Source organism: Dipodomys merriami, unplaced genomic scaffold (assembly GCF_024711535.1).
Source record: "Dipodomys merriami isolate MVZ:Mamm:240054 unplaced genomic scaffold, mDipMer1.0.p SCAF_122, whole genome shotgun sequence".
Lineage (NCBI taxonomy): Eukaryota > Metazoa > Chordata > Mammalia > Rodentia > Heteromyidae > Dipodomys > Dipodomys merriami.
Window position 1 is genome coordinate 661,926 of NW_027202516.1, and position 16,982 is coordinate 678,907.

General features: G+C 57.3%; 1 protein-coding gene across 1 annotated transcript in view; it reads left to right on the top strand.

The window, feature by feature from the left end:
• Khdrbs2 (KH RNA binding domain containing, signal transduction associated 2) overlaps positions 1 to 7,950 on the top strand; it is a 309,495-nt gene extending 301,545 nt beyond the window's left edge. Inside the window, exon 13 of the transcript XR_011370892.1 lies at positions 7,878 to 7,950. The gene's annotated coding sequence lies outside the window, so the exon portion shown is untranslated. The remainder of the gene's footprint in view (positions 1 to 7,877) is intronic.
• The last annotated feature ends 9,032 nt before the right edge of the window (positions 7,951 to 16,982 follow it).

Here is a 16,982-nt window from a genome sequence, read left to right on the forward strand (position 1 = left end):
GGGCCTCTTGCTGTGTCCACGCTGTGTCCCCGGGCACCGTCCGGTGAGCGTCCCTGCTCCAACTCAAAATCCAGCTTGGTCCTCAGGAGGAAAGGGAAAATGCCAGTTACAGCAACTGCTGCTCATGATAAAACCCCCAAGCCAGAGCGGCTGCCCTGCGGAAGGCCTGGAGCCCGGCTTCGGCTCTGCTCCGCGGGCCACAGCAGACGAGGCAGGCAGAGACTTTGCGGGTGGCGCTGGGAATCTGTGAGTGCCGTGGTGCAGAGTTGAACCAGCGAGCCCCATCCCAGAGTCCGCCGGCCAGGGGCCTCGGGTCCCCGCACCATGCCCGCCTGCGGGGCGCAGGTGCGAGTCTCATGGTCATTCCCTGGGAAATACGACGCATTAGCGTCACAGCTGATGGAGCCAGGCAGCGGTCGGGGCCCGCTTCCCGCTGGCAGCAGCCGGAGGTCACAGAGGAGACACACATTTGCTATCATGGTTTCACCAGGACGGTGTGAAGCAAGTGTCTGTGAGTCATAGGGAAGAAGGGACGCCACATCCTCCCTTCAGGCAGGGTCCCAGACTGGCGTGAAATCTCCTCCTTGCCAACACAGAAGGGCGAGCGCAAGGCTCAGCCTTGTGCAGACCGACTTCCCACAGGACAGTCAATAAACAGAAAAGCAATTTCCAATGGAAACAGAAGGTGATTGAACGGAAAAGGATGGAATAGGATGTCCCGCGCTTAGGTACAATGAAAGAAGAATCAGGAAGCCCACAAAAATCTGAACGTGTGGCCAGCCGAGACCCGGCCTGAGGGCAGGAGGGCGAGCCACGGGGCCCTGAGCGCCCAGACGGGGACGTCCGTGCGGCTGGAAATGAAACCGCAGGCCCTTGTCCAGAATGCGTGAAAAACAAACCGCTCTGACCGCCCTAAAAACAAACCGCTCTGACCGCCCTAAAAACAAACCGCTCTGACCGCCCTAAAAACACACCGCTCTGACCGCCCTAAAACCGCCGGTGGGCTCCTCTGGCTTCCCGCGGCAGTTTCGATTCTGTTTTGTTTGCTCTGTCATTCGAGCTCAAGAAAACCAAGCATTTTAATGGTGAGCATGCGTCTTACCTCTCAGCTTTGCAGTTTACATGCCATTTTCAAATGCAAATGCGAAACCTTCTTAAACAGCCCCCACGTTACTGACTGCGTTTGTGGAGTTGCGTGCTTCCTGAGCGTGTCCTCGGCATTGTCCTCGGCATTGTCCACGCGGGCGTGGTGGAGGCTGGGGAGGGGCTGGCAGCCCCGGCTCCCTTCTTACCTCGGTGCTGGCTGACTCTGGTGTAACAGGAACACGAGAGCCCGTGGCCACCCTCCCTTCCACATGCAAAGCCAGCTGCCCACACGTGCCTTCGCGTGCCCCTCCCCTCTGCCCTCGGTCGTGAGCACTCCCCCCGCAGAGCCCACATTCAAGGCCAAAGCTGTGAAGGATTTGAGCTGTGTCAGAGGGCCGTGACACCAGGGTGAGCTCTGAGGAGGGGGCACTGGAGCGGGGGGGGGCACCCCAGGGCGGGGGGCATGGGGGGGCACCGGGGGGTGCAGAGCCTCAGCCGCCACGAGGCGCCTGCCCGAGGGCGGGCTTGAGCCTGCGTGTCCTAAGAAACAAGAAAATCAGTCAGACAAGCCTTTCCAGTTACGATGTGGAACGGCGGACAGCATTCTTGTGCTGGGCTTCGTCAGCAGAGCCCTTAGCGTAGGCGACTCCCTTCCCTCCCAGTGCCACTCGGTTCTAATACATCTATGTATAAAGAAAGTTGGCAGAAGGATTCCTGCCCATGGAACTCGGCACTCAATCCCTGCCGTCGACACCCTGGGGAACACAGCAGTATGTAACACAAAAGACATGAAGGAGCGACTCCTCTCCTCCAGTAATGTCGAAGCATGATTCAGCCATCTGATTCTCCATTTAACTCAAGGACGCGGGACGGGGGTTTGCGTCTCCCAGGGTGTTAGATCCGAGCGGGCCAGAGCGCAGCCACGCCGGCCTCGGGCCTGCTTCTCCTTCCTCTGCATTTCCCAGGACAGCTCTGCAGACGAAGAGGTCCCCACGCAGCCCCCGTTCCAAACCCTCTGGCCGTCCGTAGTTCTCTTCTGCACTTGGCTCCCAGAGCCTGGGCGCCGCCGTGATTTCCAGGCATCTCCCCCACCTGTGCGTTCTGTCTGTAGCTTATCACTCTTCTCTCTGATTCTTCAAAATCTGTGTGTTTTCCAGAGCCCCGCCTGCTTACTGTCTTTCTTTTAATGCACGTATTTTTAAAAATATTTTACTATCTTTAATTGTAAAAGGGAGTTGTATCTCACAAAGCCTATGGTTTTCTGTATCTCTGTGTTTCTGGCATCTGTCCCACTATGAGGGGACCCAGGACACAGGCCTGGCCCCCCACACACCAAGATGCCGGATTCTTTGAGCACAGGAATTGTGTCCAGTCTACCTTTATTCTCATGGTCCCACTAGCAAAGTACCTTGCGCACAGTGTCCTCAATACACTTGTTGAGTTCAGCAGAAGCAATGATAGAACTATCGACCTGCAATCATTTGGAATAGGGAAATTATATTCCAAGTGTTTCAAAATGGGCGCATGTGAGCTCTGTGTGCTGATTCCCCACGGGGCTGGGATCCGTGAAGGGCACACAGCCAGGCCCAGAGCCCCACGGTCCCCAGACACAGGCCACGGAAAGCGAGTGTGTAGCAATAATATGACACGTTCGATGAACACTGTACTTGCCCTGTGAAGCTGGGGATGGGCTGAAGGGGATTGTTGGGGTCTCTTAAGAGCACTTTCCTGGAAAATTTAAATTGCTATTTCTTTCCCACCATTGAATCTCAACTAATACAGAATCCAGGGAAATCATTCTATTCAACCCGGGTCCCTTCCACCCGGACGAGCTGGTGTGTGACCGCTCACCGCTCCGGTCCTTTCCCAAGGCCTCCACCTCCAAATACGGAGTGTGAGCTGTGTATCTGTGCACACACACGTGCACGGGCACACACGCGAGCACACACGCACCCCCCCTCCCAGGGTGATTCCACGATGTGCAGTCCACGCCCCGTCCCCGACCTCCATGGCGTCTGGCGCTGGTGCTGTGCAGGCGTTGGCTCAGACAGCTCAGCTCAGCTCAGGAGACGCCACCCCACCCATGCCCACTGGAATGAAGTTAGGAGACGCCCCCCGCCCCACCCCCCCACGCCCACTGGAATGAGGTGCACGGTGCTCGGTGCCCCGCGCCCACTGGAATGAGGTGCACGGTGCTCGGTGCCCCGCGCCCACGGGGAAGGGGTCCAGGCGGCAGGAGGGCACGTGTGTCCCCATGGAGTTCCAGGGCCTCTGAAGGCAAAGGAAGCGCCAAGCAAGCCCCGAGGCGCCACCGTCGGGAGGAGGCAGCGCTGCTTCTGGGTGAGGCCGCCTGGAGTTGAGGAGTGCGCACCCAAGACCGTCTGCGGCTTAGAAAAGATGCAGGAGACCATGTCTGAATTTGCCATTCAGGACAGCTCCCCCGGTTCTAGCAGCAAGGACAGCGCTACTCAGGATAACGTGCCAAGAGCACGCCCATAAATCACTCTAGCACCCAAAGACTACCAGCCATGGACACTGCCTCCTTGCAGATGTGAGTAACGACTCCGCTTCTACCGTCTCACAGACCTGGCCTCACAGCTGCTTTTACGCTTTTATCCTTGGGTGTAGAGTTAGCTCTGTGGCTTTTTACTGTTAAAACAGTTTCTGGTGTTTAGCTTTTGTTATTTTCTTCCTCCTAAGCTCCATGGGAATAGGAAAGACGTCATCCTTGAAGACCCATGTCCTTAGTCCTGCAACAGAAGAATTCCACACCAGCCTTAATTAAATGGATGATAGACTCTCAGCTAGAAATGAGTTGCCTAAATGAAGCTTTTCAGAGCTAAGACTCATCACACGTAAATGCAAACTGTATGGTTGCCCCAAAGCCAGTGCCCATCTGTTGGCAGAAATCCGTGCAACAGACAGCAGGCCTGATACATGCAGAAAAGAAAAACAAGCCTTCAATGAGTGTATGGTGACAGGTAGGCCAGACGTAGCGGAGATTGATCCGTAGGCGCAGGAAGCCTGGCATTAAGGCCCTGGAGACCTGCTCTCTTGCGCCAGGATGCCTCCCAGAGCAGCGTTCCTGCAAGGCTGGCATCTTCCTGTGGTCCCTCAGCCACTCACAGGGAGGGGGGAGAAAATGCCACTCCTGGCCTGCCATGGCTCCCTCAGCCCCTGACACAGACAGAAGCACAGGCCAAGCAGTTAATCAAGAAGAGACAAGCAAGTCTGAAAACCTTCCCCTAGTTCCATATGGAAAGTGAGTGTTACCCCAGCCACGATCCAAACAAAACTCCCTTTTAACCTCTCGTTAGGAGGAAGATAGGTACTGTGGCACAAAGGAGCAACGAATCTCACTATGGTTCTCTAGAAATCCTGGTTTAAACTGAATTACTCTGTCTCAATTCTTCAAGCACAAGTCTCCATGGCCAGGTTCACATAAATGGAAGTTCAGAAAGCAGGCTCCATGTTCAGAGAAAACAACCCTAAAATGTCATGAATCACAGACATTGAGCACAACTGTCAACCGACATGAAAGGATCGAAACGGGGAAGGGAGCTACTAGCTAGGCAGAGCAGCTAGTCTGTTTCCTTCACAGTTATCTGCTTTGTAAGCCTGTGGAGCGATGAAAGGTTCATAGTAATAGCTCTTTGCGGAAAAATCAGCCTCAAAGGACAAAGGAGAAGAATGAAAGGTATGCCTTTCAAAGTTTATGACCGTGATTCAAAACATGAGATTAAAATGAAAATACTAGACGTACGAGCCAGCCAAGGGTTCTTCTAGAGAGAACACTCGGTGGAAAAGCCCGTGTGCCCGACAGTGCACTTGCCGCTTCCCGTGTTTTTAGTCCGGTAGGAATGGACAAAAAGATTGAGGCAGACGCTCAGCTGTGTTCAGTTCCCAAACAGAATGAACTGGAATTCCCACTGAGATGCGTCCTCGTCAAACCTGTGAAATTATAGAGTGGCATACTCAGAAGCAAGAACAGAGCACCTTTCCTACTAAAAAAGTAGGAATGCCCGCGTTTCTTGTCAGAAACAATGAGGTCCTTTGCAGGACTGGAGTTCCTTAAATTCTGTGTCCAGCCAGAGCACATCTCAGAAGCCAAGTCAGAGTACGTCAGATAAACGGAAATGAAGAGACTTTATCGTAAGCAGATGCATTCTAAAAGACCAGATAAGGAAGTTCATTGCACAGGAAGAAGCCATAAAAGAGCATCTGGAAGTAAAACACCAGCAGATTAAAGAGACTTCCCTTCTTCTGCTCTCAGTCATGTGAAAGTTAAAGCGTAAGTTATAACTGATCTATTCTAGGCGTGCAGAAGAAATGCTCAAGGAAGTTGCATTGCAGGTGGTGGTGGCGTCCAGGCGGTGTCTGCAGCCTGTGAGGCTCGCGTGTGTGGATCTCCTCACGGCCCTGAGGCGTGTGTGGATCTCCTCATGGCTCTGAGGCCTGTGTGGATCTCCTCACGGCCCTGAGGCGTGTGTGGATCTCCTCACGGCCCTGAGGCGTGTGTGGATCTCCTCACGGCCCTGAGGCGTGTGTGGATCTCCTCATGGCCCTGAGGCGTGTGTGGATCTCCTTGCAGCTCTGAGGCGTGTGTGGATCTCCTCACGGCCCTGAGGCGTGTGTGGATCTCCTCGCAGCTCTGAGGCGTGTGTGGATCTCCTCATGGCTCTGAGGCGTGTGTGGATCTCCTCACAGCTCTGAGGCGTGTGTGGATCTCCTCACGGCCCTGAGGCGTGTGTGGATCTCCTCGCAGCTCTGAGGCGTGTGTGGATCTCCTCACGGCTCTGAGGCTCGCGTGTGTGGATCTCCTCACGGCCCTGAGGCGTGTGTGGATCTCCTCACAGCTCTGAGGCCTGTGTGGATCTTCTCACGGCCCTGAGGCGTGTGTGGATCTCCTCACAGCTCTGAGACCTGTGTGGATCTCCTCGCAGCTCTGAGGCGTGTGTGGATCTCCTCACGGCCCTGAGGCTCGCGTGTGTGGATTTCCTCACAGCTCTGAGGCGTGTGTGGATCTCCTCACGGCTCTGAGGCGTGTGTGGATCTCCTCACGGCCCTGAGGCGTGTGTGGATCTCCTCGCAGCTCTGAGGCATGTGTGGATCTCCTCACGGCTCTGAGGCTCGCGTGTGTGGATCTCCTCACGGCCCTGAGGCGTGTGTGGATCTCCTCACAGCTCTGAGGCCTGTGTGGATCTTCTCACGGCCCTGAGGCGTGTGTGGATCTCCTCACAGCTCTGAGACCTGTGTGGATCTCCTCACGGCCCTGAGGCGTGTGTGGATCTCCTCACGGCCCTGAGGCTCGCGTGTGTGGATTTCCTCACAGCTCTGAGGCGTGTGTGGATCTCCTCACGGCCCTGAGGCGTGTGTGGATCTCCTCACGGCCCTGAGGCGTGTGTGGATCTCCTCACGGCTCTGAGGCGTGTGTGGATCTCCTCACAGCTCTGAGGATCGCATGTGTGGATCTCCTCACAGCTCTGAGGCGTGTGTGGATCTCCTCACGGCCCTGAGGCGTGTGTGGATCTCCTCGCAGCTCTGAGGCGTGTGTGGATCTGCGGCTCTGAGGCGTGTGTGGATCTCCTCACGGCCCTGAGGCGTGTGTGGATCTCCTCACGGCTCTGAGGCTCGCGTGTGTGGATCTCCTCACGGCCCTGAGGCGTGTGTGGATCTCCTCACGGCTCTGAGGAGTGTGTGGATCTCCTCACGGCCCTGAGGCGTGTGTGGATCTCCTCACGGCCCTGAGGCGTGTGTGGATCTCCGCACGGCCCTGAGGCGTGTGTGGATCTCCTCACGGCCCTGAGGCGTGTGTGGATCTCCTCACGGCCCTGAGGCGTGTGTGGATCTCCGCACGGCCCTGAGGCGTGTGTGGATCTCCTCACGGCCCTGAGGCGTGTGTGGATCTCCTCACGGCCCTGAGGCTTGTGTGGATCTCCTCTCGGCCCTGAGGCCTGTGTGGATCTCCTCGCGGCTCTGAGGCGTGTGTGGATCTCCTCACGGCTCTGAGGATCGCCTGTGTGGATCTCCTCGCAGCTCTGAGGATCACGTGTGTGGATCTCCTCACAGCTCTGAGGCTCGCGTGTGTGGATCTCCTCACGGCCCTGAGGATCGCATGTGTGGATCTCCTCATGGCTCTGAGGCGTGTGTGGATCTCCTCACGGCCCTGAGGCGTGTGTGGATCTCCTCGCGGCTCTGAGGCGTGTGTGGATCTCCTCACGGCTCTGAGGATCGCCTGTGTGGATCTCCTTGCAGCTCTGAGGATCACGTGTGTGGATCTCCTCACAGCTCTGAGGCGAGTGTGGATCTCCTCACGGCTCCTGTACCTGGCAGCGTTGCTTCCCGGCCTGCTCATGGCGGCTCTGCGGGAAGCAGGCAGTCACACGGGGTCTCCCTGCAGGAGCTCTGGGTGGGCAGCCACAGGGAATGCATCCAGGTCTGTTCAACCGGCAGAGTAAGGGTCACTCCGTCGCCTGCTTCCTCTGGTCTAGAGAGCGCACCTGGCTTCGATCGCATACGTTTGCCTGCCGTATGGCTGAGTAGTGAACTCGCAGTACACTGAAGTCAGAACCTGGCACCGTTGCTACAGGAGGATTTCAGAACCATTTGGCTCATGGTGATCTGGCGTAGAGCAGAGCGAAGCGGCTCTGTCTGTAAAGATGATAAACAGCGCTAAAGATCACGTGATGTCTCCTGTCACTGCACTGTCGTGTGGGGGGCGGGGGGACGTACCTGCGGGAGGGACAGCGCCCCTGTCTGCACACACTCCTGTCTGTCTCCTCTCCGTCCAGGTCTCCTCCTTGACTGAACGTAGCCAAGAATGCTGGCCCTGACCTCGTGTTGTGGATGACCAGAAGAAAGGCACTCAGTGCCCAGAGCAGTGGCGGTGTGGAGCCCGGACAGGGCGCCGGCGAGTTCGAGTCCCGCTGCTGCTCCAGCCGACCTGAGCAGAGGCAGCATGGGCTTGAGCTCAGCTCTGGGTTCGAGTCCCGCTGCTGCTCCAGCCGACCTGGGCAGAGGAGCACGGCTGTGAGCTCAGCTCTGGGTTCGAGTCCCGCTGCTGCTCCAGCCGACCTGGGCAGAGGAGCACGGCTGTGAGCTCAGCTCTGGGTTCGAGTCCCGCTGCTGCTCCAGCCGACCTGGGCAGAGGAGCACAGTTGTGAGCTCAGCTCTGGGACCCCACTGTGCCGCCTCCCGGAGCCACAGAACCACGTGCAAGTGACGTGGGCACACCCATCACCATCCTGCTGGCGTGCTCCGAATCTGGACGAGAGGGCGTCCCCTGACCCCTCTGTCCCCTGACCCCTCGGCGTCCCCTGACCCCTCTGTGCCCTGACCCCTCTGTCCCCTGACCCCTCGGCATCCCCTGACCCCTCTGTCCCCTGACCCCTCGGCGTCCCCTGATCCCTCTGTGCCCTGACCCCTCTGTGCCCTGACCCCTCTGTGCCCTGACCCCTCTGTCCCCTGACCCCTCGGTGTCCCCTGATCCCTCTGTGCCTTGACCCCTCTGTGCCCTGATCCCTCTGTCCCCGACCCCTCAGCGTCCCCTGATCCCTCTGTGCCCTGACCCCTCTGTGCCCTGACCCCTCTGTGCCCTGACCCCTCTGTCCCCTGACCCCTCGGTGTCCCCTGATCCCTCTGTGCCTTGACCCCTCTGTGCCCTGATCCCTCTGTCCCCGACCCCTCAGCGTCCCCTGATCCCTCTGTGCCTTGACCCCTCTGTCCCCTGACCCCTCTGTTCCCTGACCCCTCTGTCCCCTGACCCCTCGGCATCCCCTGACCCCTCTGTCCCCTGACCCCTCGGCGTCCCCTGATCCCTCTGTCCCCTGACCCCTCTGTGCTCTGACCCCTCTGTGCCCTGACCCCTCTGTCCCCTAACCCCTCTGTGCCCTGATCCCTCTGTGCCCTGACCCCTCTGTGCCCTGACCCCTCGGCGTCCCCTGACCCCTCGGCGTCCCCTGATCCCTCTGTGCCTTGACCCCTCTGTGCCCTGGCCCCTCTGTGCCCTGACCCCTCTGTCTGCGGCAGGGCCCAGGGCCGGTGACAGCCCCGGCGCCCTCCGCCCTCGATCTGCTCCACGGCGCCCCCCACCGCACCGGCTGCTCTTCCGGAGCAGGAACGTGGAGGACCCGTCTGTCCACGTCTTTATTTAAATCAGGATAAGGTCGTGAACGATGAGCAAAGGGATGGGGAAGGATGGTCTCCTCGCGGCGCAAGTCTCCGCGTCCTCGGGAGCCTTTCCATGGGTGGATGCGGGTGTGGATGCGGGTGTGGATGCGGGTGTGGATGCGGGTGTGGATGCAGGTGTGGGTGCGGGTGTGGATGCGGGTGTGGGTGCGGGTGTGGGTGCGGGTGTGGATGCGGGTGTGGGTGTGGATACGGGTGTGGGTGCGGGTGTGGGTGCGGGTGTGGGTGTGGATGTGGGTGCGGGTGTGGATGCGGGTGTGGGTGCGGGTGTGGGTGCGGGTGATGGATGCGGGTGTGGATGCGGGTGTGGGTGTGGGTGATGGATGCGGGTGTGGGTGCGGGTGATGGATGCGGGTGTAGGTGCGGGTGCGGGTGTGGGTGCGGGTGTGGATGCGGGTGTGGGTGCGGGTGTGGGTGCGGGTGATGGATGCGGGTGTGGATGCGGGTGTGGGTGTGGGTGATGGATGCGGGTGTGGGTGCGGGTGATGGATGCGGGTGTAGGTGCGGGTGCGAGTGTGGGTGCGGGTGTGGGTGTGGGTGTGGATGCGGGTGTGGATGCGGGTGTGGGTGCGGGTGCGGGTGTGGATGCGGGTGTGGGTGCGGGTGTGGATGGGGGTGTGGGTGTGGATGCGGGTGTGGGTGTGGGTGTGGATGTGGGTGTGGGTGCGGGTGCGGGTGTGGGTGCGGGTGTGGGTGCGGGTGTGGATGCGGGTGCGGGTGCGGGTGTGGGTGCGGGTGTGGGTGCGGGTGTGGATGCGGGTGTGGGTGCGGGTGTGGGTGCGGGTGTGGGTGCGGGTGTGGATGCGGGTGTGGGTGTGGGTGCGGGTGCGGGTGCGGGTGCGGGTGCGGGTGCGGGTGCGGGTGTGGGTGCGGGTGTGGATGCGGGTGTGGGTGCGGGTGTGGATGCGGGTGTGGGTGCGGGTGTGGGTGCGGGTGCGGGTGTGGGTGCGGGTGTGGGTGCGGGTGTGGGTGTGGGTGTGGGTGCGGGTGTGGATGTGGTGCGCGCCCTGGGTTCAGGTCCTGCGCATCCAGTGCAATGGCGCTCCGGTTCCTGGGGGTCCGCTGGCCGGGCGGCCTCGCAGCTCTCAGAAGCGGGACAGAGGCCCTGCGACAGCGTCCCGCCCTCCACACTCCAGACATGAACGTGCTCTTTATGCTAGAACATTCCAGAACATTTGTCTGGAGCTCCTGCTTCCCAACTTCACTATCACCAGAGAGAAAACACAGAAAAGACGCCTCATTGGCTTTATCTATTGTTCTCAATGCATAACAAATCCGCCGCCATGTCCAGCCGCAAATCAGGAAAGGGCCATTGAACCTCAGCTCCTGTCCACCGTCAGACAACCCTCAGCTCCTGTCCACCGTCAGACAACCCTCAGCTCCTGTCCGCCTGTCACACAACCCTCAGCTCCTGTCCACCTGTCAGACAACCCTCAGCTACTGTCCACCATCAGACAACCCTCAGCTCCTGTCCACCATCAGACAACCCTCAGCTCCTGTCCACCATCAGACAACCCTCAGCTCCTGTCCACCTGTCAGACAACCCTCAGCTCCTGTCCACCTGTCAGACAACCCTCAGCTACTGTCCACCTGTCACACAACCCTCAGCTCCTGTCCACCTGTCAGACAACCCTCGCTGTGTCCTGATCCTCCGAGAAGATACTGCACAACCATCCGCGGGGCCTCTGAGCCTCCTGCGACTGTGGACCTGGCGCTGTCCTCCCTGTGGACACAGCGCTGTCCTCCCTGTGGACCTGGCGCTGTCCTCCCTGTGGACCTGGTGCTGTCCTCCCTGTGGACCTGGCGCTGTCCTCCCTTTGGACCTGGTGCTGTCCTCCCCGTGGACACAGCGCTGTCCTCCCTGTGGACCTGGCACTGTCCTCCCTGTGGACACGGTGCTGTCCTCCCTGTGGACCTGGCGCTGTCCTCCCCGTGGACACGGCGCTGTCCTCCCTGTGGACACGGCGCTGTCCTCCCTGTGGACCTGGCGCTGTCCTCCCTGTGGACACAGCGCTGTCCTCCCCGTGGACACAGCGCTGTCCTCCCTGTGGACCTGGCGCTGTCCTCCCCGTGGACACGGCGCTGTCCTCCCTGTGGACACGGCGCTGTCCTCCCCGTGGACACGGCGCTGTCCTCCCTGTGGACCTGGTGCTGTCCTCCCTGTGGACACGGCGCTGTCCTCCCTGTGGACACGGCGCTGTCCTCCCTGTGGACACGGCGCTGTCCTCCCTGTGGACACGGCGCTGTCCTCCCTGCACGTGTGGACGTGCTGTCCCTGGCTGAATGACTTCCTCCAGACCAAGGCCAGCTTCTCCGCTGTAGCGATGGCTTCCGGGCGGCAGCGCGTGGGAGATGTGCCGGGCAGCACCGGCGCGGAAGCCTGTCACCGTCACGCTCTGTGGTGATGCGCCGGTTGTCCCTTGCAGCTGGCTTATGACTGATCACCGCGTTTGGTTAAATAACTGCTGACTTGCGGCTTCTCTGCACACTGACCAGGTTGGCTGAAATGAATGCTTCCTCTGGAAGGCGTTCAGATGCCTTCTCGTTAGCTCAGCTCCCAAACCGAAAATACGAGGAATTCTGTTCTCCTCAGAACTCATAAGGAAAATGGAAATGGTGGTCAAGCCGCTAACCTGGTCATCAGCTATCACCACACGGTGCATCTGGGAACTCAGTTCATAAAGCTATTGTGCTCAGACGTTAATTCCCTGCTTATGTTTCGGAGGGGGCTTCATTATCCGGCTCGGCCTGGTCATGTTTGTACAGACCTAGTATAACGGACAAATCTTTGTGGACTCCTGACTTACAAGTCGCTGACGCGCGTCGGTCCTGATCCCGGTGTCCCGGCCGGGCAGGGCCTGCAGGGTTGTTGAGGTCGATGGAGGTCCTCGGGATGGGGCTCTGGTCTGATGGGAGTTGGAGGAGGGACAACGAGGAAGACGGGAGCCTGTCTCGTGGACGCGTCCGGGCTGTGCTCCCCTTCCCGGCTGGGCAGAACTTCTGTGGTATTTTCCCAACAGATAACTACACACGATACCTAGACTCGAATCAGGGAATTTCTACTCTTTACCACCGGTGGCAAACTCTTCCATGTTTTTGTGTGAGACGGATGTTTAATACAACGAAAACTCACACTGAAAAGAAGGTTCCGGTCTGCAGGGCAGGGTGCACGCAGTTCTCACCCGGCAGTGGCGTCCCTCAGCCAACCTCCCGCCACCCAGAGAGGAGGGAGCACCCCCAGTCTGAGTGAATCTGAGCTAAAGGCAGGTCTGCGTGGCCTGAGACGCTCGCGCCCGCTTCAGGCTGTGCTTCAACGCTGCGAATCGCACATCTCTGTGGGCATCGTCTGGCCGTCCACCAGGGCTGAGCACTGGGCAAAGGGGCTGAGTGACCAGGGCCGCGACTATTTCTGAGCTGTGCTGGTGGGCATCTGAGGTCAGCCGAGGTCAGCCGAGGTCAGCCAAGGTCAGGGAACGGTTTCCACCAACTGCCTGCCTGGCTCCCTTCCTGAACCTCTGTGTTCCCAGCACCCCGGGGAGGCCCGGCTCTGCAGTGCCCGCCCTGCCTGTCCACACCCGCACTGGACGGGAGACCGGGCCTCCAACCCTCGCTGGCTCTCCTTGGCGGTGCCACCCACACAGGCCTCGGCCCTTGACCCCCTGAGCCTTGGCCCCCCACACCCCTGAGCCTCAGCCCCCGGCCTCCCTGAGCCTCAGCCCCCGGCCTCCCTGAGCCTCAGCCCCCGGCCTCCCTGAGCCTTAGCCCCCGGCCTCCCTGAGCCTCAGCCCCCGGCCTCCCTGAGCCTCCACCCCCGGCCTCCCTGAGCCTCAGCCCCTGGCCTCCCTGAGCCTCAGCCCCCGGCCTCCCTGAGCCTCAGCCCCTGGCCTCCCTGAGCCTCAGCCCCTGGTCCCCCTGAGCCTCCACCCCCGGCCTCCCTGAGCCTCCACCCCCGGCCTCCCTGAGCCTCCACCCCCGGCCTCCCTGAGCCTCAGCCCCTGGCCTCCCTGAGCCTCAGCCCCTGGTCCCCCTGAGCCTCAGCCCCTGGCCTCCCTGAGCCTCCACCCCCGGCCTCCCTGAGCCTCCACCCCCGGCCTCCCTGAGCCTCAGCCCCTGGCCTCCCTGAGCCTCAGCCCCTGGTCCCCCTGAGCCTCAGCCCCTGGCCTCCCTGAGCCTCCACCCCCGGCCTCCCTGAGCCTCCACCCCCGGCATCCCTGAGCCTCAGCCCCTGGCCTCCCTGAGCCTCAGCCCCCGGCCTCCCTGAGCCTCCACCCCCGGCATCCCTCGGCCCCAGCCTCAGCCCCCAGCCTCCCTGGGCCTCAGCCCCCGGCCTCCCTGGGCCTCAGCCCCTGGCCTCCCTGAGCCTCCACCCCCGGCCTCCCTGAGCCTCCACCCCCGGCCTCCCTGAGCCTTAGCCCCCGGCATCCCTCGGCCCCAGCCTCAGCCCCCGGCCTCCCTGGGCCTCAGCCTCTGGCCTCCATGAGCCTCCACCCCTGGCCTCCCTGAGCCTCCATCCCCGGCCTCCCTGAGCCTCAGCCCCTGGCCTCCCTGAGCCTCCACCCCCGGCCTCCCTGAGCCTCCACCCCCAGCCTCCCTGAGCCTCACCCCCCCAGCCTCCCTGAGCCTCACCTCCCCGGCCCCCCTGAGCCTTGGCCCCAGCCTCCACACTGCTGTGTCCACGCGCCGGCCTGTGGGCATCCTCTGCCCTGGGCCCGGGGCGCATGGAATTCTGCTCCCAGTGGGGCTTTGCAGGCCTCCCCGGGGTTAATCGCTGGGGACAGAGGCAAGAGTGTAATTCCTGTCATTAGAAGGTAAGCAGGTATGGACATTAAAATGACAAGCTTGTTAACCTTTTCTGCTGGGTAATTTGGAAAGGTCAGGCACAAAGCAGCTGATTCACACAGAGACTCACCTGGGCAGATCTTACATGGACAACACATCATTAGGTTTACAACAGGTTTAGTGTGTTTTTACATGTGTCTTCACATGAGAGTATATATGTATTTGTACATATGTGTTTTTACATGTATGGTTCTTGTCTGTCAAGATATATCTACACTCTAGACTATGAATTATTCAAAAAGCAGTAATACTTGACTGTTTCCCCTTTTTAAAAAAGCAGTCATAAAAGTCATCACAGAAAATTATATGATCTATTTTTTATGGTAGAAGGAGAAGCCGTATGAAAAAAGAATTAGAATGATGAGTTCTGATCATAAAGCTTTTGTAGCAGAGACTATTTATAACCTGTAGTATCCATGTGGCTGCTGTTCCAGAAGCTTCCCCAGTCATTTTAATTAGGCGAGTCTCACTCCTGAAAGTAAGAAGGTGGCAGCAGAATGAACTCTAGGACTCTGTCTATAATTAATCCCACAGGCAAAAGAAGTCGCAGCAATTTTAATGCCATTCCTAGCAAAAGAAAATCACCTTGCTTCAGACATGTCTTTAACTGAAATTTCTGGGGAGAAAATTCCACCCGGCTCAACCTCAAGACTGTGAAAACATGATAAGTCATTCAATCTCCCTCCTGCACAGGTAATTTGATCTTTATCTCACACCCCCACACTCCAGCACTGAAATGAAGTCTTTGTGCTATCTACACTAAGTGATAAGACCAAAAGAAACAAAGTCTGAGGCTCACAGGCCAATTTTCAGTGAGGGCAAGACAAAATCCTCCAGGAATAAGTACTGTTATTGAACTAAGTTGGCACAATTGAACACTGATTTGGGCAGTAGGAGGCAAAAGTTCATGAGCTATTTTATCCTTTGAAGACAAATCTGTCAAGGTGCATTGGGCTCATAAACTGACATGTTGAGTTGAGACCCCTTTGTACAACTGCTTAAGATAATAAAAAATGGAGAATAAAGAGAAAATGCTTACTTTATTTTTAAAGAATGGTTCAATGATCCGTACATTTGCAAGTGAAACATTATGGCTGCAACCAATGGATGCAGATTTCCTGTAGTAGCCTTTGACATGTAGCCTTTCTCAAGAAATTAGGAGGCCGCTAACATCTCAACATTTCTGAATGAAGAAAGCAGCTTGAAGTGTAATTAGGACATGCTGTTGACGGATTGGAGGAGGTTATTCCTCTCTGTGCTTGAAAATAGAAGCGTGGCGTTTTTATAAGTGTGAAACTAGATTTCCTGTTGAATGTGGAAAACTGTCCACCTGCTTCTCCCCCTCTGTTCTGTGACTCAAAGAACTAATATGGCAAACTCTCAAGAATAAGAGGAGATTGCTGGGTGGCCAGGAAAACATCAGGAGGTAAGAAACCAAGACATGATTAGGGTAGCAGCAGAGACTTACCTTTTCCATCTGAAGGTAGAGCTTCTTGAAAAAGGTTTTTTGGTTTCTATTTGGTGTTAACGTTTTAAACTATTGAGATGAATTCGCTCATCTTTCAGTGTTTAATAACTTAAAATTCATAAATTTTGATGAGCCGATAGCTGAAGTAGCTTTTATTTAATGGATTAAAATTTGATTATTTAGAATTTTTCCCACATGCAAACTAAATGAGAGTCTTGTTTCATGGCTTACGCTTACACAAAACCTTCTTGAAATGAAAAGTAGATAGGAAACAGCAAGATGGCTTCATTTAGCGACTGCACACGGTAGTTTCACCATGCGCTGAGCTGCTTCGTGCAGCCGTGTTCACTCTTCTACAGTGCAGGTATTTCTGATTACAGCACTGCCAGTCTTGGTGGTGACATACACAAAACGCTAAAATAAAAAGAAACAATTAGCTTCAAATGATTAGTGAGGAGCACTAAATACAGATTCAAAAATTGGGAGTTTTGAATATAAAGCAATCAGAAAGGCGAGCCATTGCTAGCTCCACCTCCAGCCCCCCGAGTATGCCGCTGAATTATTAAATGAGCTGGTTCATGCTAGCGTTTCTTTGTAAAGTTCAACACATGTCAAACATAAGAACAAAGGCTTGCTTTTCACTAAGTGGAAGAGTCTCCGTCAGGCCCCATTCCTACCACTTACTGCTCTTCTCTGGATAGATCTCTCGGCTTTCTGGAGGACTGGGTGGTTACAAAGCCACAGACTTCCCTCTCCTATCCCGCTCATTTTATAAACATGTATCAATTGTACAGAGTAAGAGCTCCATTAGGGCATGTATGAAAATGAGCGAATTCTCTCGAAAGCAGTCCTGGCCACCAGCGTACCCCAAGTGTGGCCACAGCCTCTGGCGCTCCAAACGCATTCACAGAACTTACTGTTATTGACCAGATCCCAGGAAGGTTAACACCACCCAACGACAACTTGGAATTTAACAAGGGCAGATCCATCTTTCTAGTCAGTCGACATGTTATTGATTTTTAGGTTTTCCTTGAAAAGACACATTGCTGAAATAATTCTTATATGTAAGCAACATCAGATGGAAAACAGGAGAAACACTCCCAGGAATTTACCCAGGGTTTTCATCCCGTGCCGCGGATTACAAGTGAACCTCTGAAAAGCAGCGATTAGACAAGAGACAAGGCGCCCCGGAAACCCCACGCAGGTGAGGAGACGGCTGGGTCTCTGGAACGCCAACTTAAAAGTCACTGCGTGGGGACAAAAATCACCAGTTCAAGAACATCATCATGGGGCCAGTAAGCTTCTAAGAGGACGAACATGGAGGACAGGTTACAGCAGTGAGTGTGCGGCCTGTGGTGCAGGGGACACAATAAGTCAGACCATGTAGAAGACAAAGACCCTG